We start from the raw sequence: 5,328 nt of genomic DNA on the forward strand, positions 1-5,328 counted from the left end.
AGGAAAGTTAAGTATCCAAAGTGCAGAATTAAAAGTACAGACCATGCACTCAGAAGGTGCTAAACTCCAGGGCACAAACACCCACAAAACAAATAACAAAGTTCAGTAAAATATTAAACAAATTACAAAATCATTCATCATCACTACTGTCAGAGGCTTCATCCTCATCTGTAGCAGTAGCATAACCTTCTTCCTCATCTGCATTGTTTTGATCACCTGTAGCAGCCACATTTGCACTAGCTTTGACAGGTACCTCATCAGTTTCCAATCCTTCAATCATTTTCAAGAACACATTCTTCCTCTCCTCAAGCTCAGCCTGTTGTTTATCAATATCCTGACATTGAGCCTTTAAACCAGCAATAATCTCCTTTTTGGTCATAACGGCAGCTCCACCAGCAGATGTCCCAACATGTTCAGTAACATTGTGATTACCAAAAAGCTTATGATGAAAAGTAAAACCTGATTCCCTCTTCTTAGGTGTGTCAGTCACAGCCTTGATGTCTGGGTATTGGGCCAAGATAATTCCACACAGCAAAGATGGAAATGCTATTGGCATCTTCACAGCTGTTGATCTAATATGCTTAATGGTTTGATCAAAAATAAAGGTCCCATAGTCATAGTCAACCTTGGTCCCTACAGCATATATAAATCTACCCAGGTTTGTAGCAACATTGGTTGCATGCTTGGTTGGCACCCAATTTGTTGACCCTATCCTATTGAGGATGGCATATTTGACATTCAATTTACTCGTGGGTATCAGCTTCTTTGTAGGCCAGACTTTAACCTTACCACCAGTTATCTCAGCACTCACAACATCATTAGCAATCTCTAATTCAGCCTTAGGTTCTACAGACCTACCTAAGTAGTTATTTATGACAACAGGAGAAAAATTGATACATTTACCTCTGACAAAAACTTTATGGTAGTCCTTGCTCAGTGGGTTATCACATTCTTCAGGGATGTTCACCAGAAATTCTTTCACAAGCAGCTCATAACATGGACTGAAATCACAGACTGTCTTCATCAGGCCAGCTTCCTTGATGTATTCAAAGATGTCTTGACATTTGAGAGCATCTTTGGACAGTTCCCTTTCAACAGCCAATCTCCTTTGGTAAATGTAGTCCCATCTCAGTGCAAAGGCAGCACGATGGAAGGAGATGTTATCACATGGGGCTTCTTCAACACCTTGTGGAGCCTTCTTCACAGTAGTCTTCTTAGGATTGGCAGAGGAGATGTTAACAGCATCTTCAGCAACATCATAGTCTGAGTCACTAGATGACTCCTTCTTTCTCTTCAGTGTTTCCTTCTTCTTGGCAGGAGGGGAGAGAACCTTGCTCCAACCTTTGACTGGTCCAACACCTTTTGTTTTCACTCTTGGTGCAGGAGTCTTGCTTGCAGTGGCCACAGCCTTCCCTGTACAGCTTCTCAATCTCTTTGTTATACCACCAGTTGGTTTTACAGCAGTCTTGGTGGTGACATAATCATCAACATCAACAACATCTTTCTCTTTTTCTTTCTCAGGTTCTGCAGGCTTGTCAGCTTCAAATTCTTGCTCATCTGTAGGGATGGACTGGTTACTCTCTTCAGATTGAGTGTCCCCTTCATTATCAGAAGTACCCTCATCAGCAGTCCCAGTTTCTTCATCTGTAGACTCAGATGTTGTGGCAGTTGTCTCAACATCCTTTTCAGCAAGAGTTTCCTTCACAGGTTCTTCCTCAGCAGTTGTAGTTTCAACTTCTTCATTCTCATTCAAGGATGTTTCAACATCCTTCATAACAACTTCTTCAGTAACAACAGGGGTTGATTTTTCAGCCACCATCTCAGCAATTGTTGGTGATTTCTCAGCAATATCAGGCTCAACCTCTGTAGGAGTGTCTTCCATCTCAGTATCAACAGGCATATTATTCAGATCTCTCTTCTCAGCATCAGACCCCAAATTATCTTGATTAGGGTTACCAGCAATTGAAATAAGTGTTTCAACAACTTCAGACACAGATTTAGGGTTCTGAGATTCTTCTTCAGTTGTTTGCTCGGATGTTTTAACATTAGATTCAAAAACCAGATCAGACATAGAAAGAGGAATTCTAGACTTATAATCCCTTCTCTTCTTCTTAGAACTTCCTTTACCAGATTTATCAATAGAAGGGGAAGTATTGTCACTTACTTTTGGAGCTTTCATCTTTTCAACTGATTTTCCCTTTACCTTCTTCTCAGCAACACTTGATTGAGTTTTGGATTTGGAAGCACGAACAATTGTAACAGGGACGGCGTCTTTGATGATCTTCGATGGTTCGATTTTTGCTTTTGATCGAGTAGAACGTCCGGTAATTGTAGTTTGTGATGATTCAGACATGTTTGGATGAAGATTTTTGAGGTTTAGGAAGTTGAATGGATGAAGGTTGAGGTTGGAAGTGGAAGAATAGGGTTTACGATAGAAAATTAGGATTTGAATGGAAGTGCATTGATTGCGTGTACAGACATATTTAAGGGAAGTTTGTAATGATTTCCCTAAATTAGCGTGCATTGAATGATGGGAGAGAAAACGGTTTCCTTTTGCACGCCTCAACTGCTGTAACTGCTATGCTTCTTCATGCAGGCAAATTCCCAATTTGCCCCTTAAAAATTCAAACTGATTAGCATCAAGCGCCTTTGTAAAAATGTCAGCTAGCTGTTCACTTGTACCAATGTGCTTGAGTTCCACACAATTTTCTTCAACAAGGTCTCTGATAAAATGATGTCTGATGTCTATGTGTTTGGTTCTTGAGTGTTGAACTGGATTCTTGGATATATTGATCGCACTCAAGTTGTCACAATATAATGTCATGACATCTTGGTCGACATTATATTCTTTCAGCATCTGTTTCATCCACATCAGCTGGGAACAACTGCTTCCTGCAGCTATGTATTCAGCCTCTGCAGTAGACAGAGACACACAATTCTGCTTCTTGCTGAACCATGAGATCAAATTATCACCCAAAAAGAAGCATCCTCCTGAAGTGCTCTTTCTATCATCAGCACTTCCAGCCCAATCTGCATCACAATACCCTATCAAAGTTGAGTTCTTGGTCTGGGAATACAGAATCCCATAATCACTGGTGCCCTTTATATATTTCAGAATCCTTTTGACTTGTACAAGATGGCTCATCTTTGGCTTTGCTTGATATCTTGCCTTGTTTCTTGTTACAACACCATTTTCATCTGACTTGTTCTTGAACACCCATTTTGTGCCTATGACATTAACACCATTGGGTCTAGGAACAAGATCCCACACATCACTTCTCCTAAACTGAGTTAATTCATCTTGCATGGCTTCTATCCAGAACTCATCAGTGAGAGCCTCTTTTACATTTTTAGGCTCAACCTTTGAGACAAAACATGCATTAGTAACCACTTTATTTGTCCTTCTTGTAGCAATTCCCTGGTTAGGATTTCCTATGATGAGATCCTTGGGATGGTTCTTCTGTATTCTTATTGAAGGAACTTTGCTCACAGGGCGAGGTGTAAGAATGGTTGTTTCATCATCTGAATCTGATTCCTTTTCTGCTATAGTTTCTTCAGATGTTGGCAAAGTTGTTGCAACATCATCTTCAGTATCAGATGTTTTAGCAGATGTCAAATCATCTATCACAACATTGATAGATTCTACTATTACCTTAGTTCTCTGGTTGTAAACTCTGTAGGCCCTGCTGTTCGTTGAGTATCCCAGAAACAATCCTTCTTCACTTTTAGGATCCATTTTTCTTCTGTGCTCTCTATCAGATAGGATATAGCACTTACTTCCAAACACATGAAAGTGTTTGACAGTTGGTTTTCTGCCTTTCCACAGTTCATATAGAGTAGTAGAGGTTCCAGTTCTGAGTGTGACTCGATTGTGAATATAACAAGCAGTATGCATAGCCTCAGCCCAGAATTGATATGGGAGATGTTTTGCATGCAACATCACTCTGGCTGACTCTTGTATTGTCCTGTTCTTCCTCTCAACAACACCATTTTGTTGAGGTGTGATTGGAGCTGAGAATTCATGCTTGATTCCTTCAGAGATGCAGAATTCAAGAAAGCTTGCATTCTCAAACTCTTTACCATGATCACTTCGTATCCTAACAATAGCAGAGTTCTTTTCTCTTTGGAGTTGAAGACAAAGTTCTTTGAATGCATCAAAACTTTCAGATTTGTCTTTTAGAAAATCAATCCATGTGAACCTTGAAAAGTCATCTACCATGACAAACGCGTACATTTTTCCTCCAAGGCTCTCCACTTGCATTGGCCCCATCAAGTCTATGTGCAGTAATTCTAGAACCCTTGTTGTGGTAAGATGTTGCAACTTTGGATGCGACATCTTTGTCTGCTTCCCTATTTGACATTCTCCACATATATTTCCTTCCTCTATTTTGAGCTTTGGAAGTCCTCTGATAGCCTCTTTAGCTATTGCCTTCTTCATGCCTTTAAGGTGCAGATGGCCAAGTTTTTGGTGCCACAACTTTACCTCATCTTCTTTGGTAATAAGACATGTTGGTACATCTTCTTCTTTAGGGATCCAGAGATAGCAGTTGTCTCTTGACCTTACTCCTTTCATTAACAGCTCTCCTTGCTCATTTGTAACTAGACATTCAGCTTTCGTGAAGTTAACTTTCATGCCTTGATCACAAAGTTGGCTTATGCTGATTAGATTTGCTTTAAGCCCTTTTACAAGCAGCACATTATCTAGCTTTGGTAAGCCATGGTTTGCAAGTTTACCAACTCCCTTGATCTCTCCTTTGGCTCCATCTCCAAAAGTCACAAAGCTGGTAGCATATGACTTCAAGTCTTCAAGATAGTGTTCAACACCTGTCATGTGTCTAGAACAGCCACTATCAAAGTACCAGGTTTCTCTTGAAGAAGCTCTTAAGGATGTATGAGCTATTAGACCTGTGATCTTCTTCTTTTCTCTCCATTCTTGTCTTGTTGTAACATTAGGAAAGACAGGAGTATAGAATTCTTGATGAACTCTCCTTGGATATCCGTGCAGCCTATAGCAGAAAGGCCTAATGTGTCCTTTCCTGCCACAATGATGACATGTCCAGTTGTAGAACCTGGGCATAGAATGTCCCATCAGATGTTGCGACAATCCTCCTGACACAAACGTGCTACTGATTGGAGTATGTATAGTAGCATTGTTGAACTTCATCTGCTGCTTTACTCTTTCATGTTCAAAACCAATGGGCTTAGGTTTCCCATAGTTTTGTCTCTGTAACATTTCCTCAAAAGCATCAGTACCTTTGGTCATCATTTTAGCCACTTTTGTGACTTGATCTAAATCAGCATTTAATTTGGTTACTTCTACATTCTGTT

This window comes from Trifolium pratense, linkage group LG7 (assembly GCF_020283565.1).
Source record: "Trifolium pratense cultivar HEN17-A07 linkage group LG7, ARS_RC_1.1, whole genome shotgun sequence".
NCBI classification, from domain to species: Eukaryota; Viridiplantae; Streptophyta; class Magnoliopsida; order Fabales; family Fabaceae; genus Trifolium; species Trifolium pratense.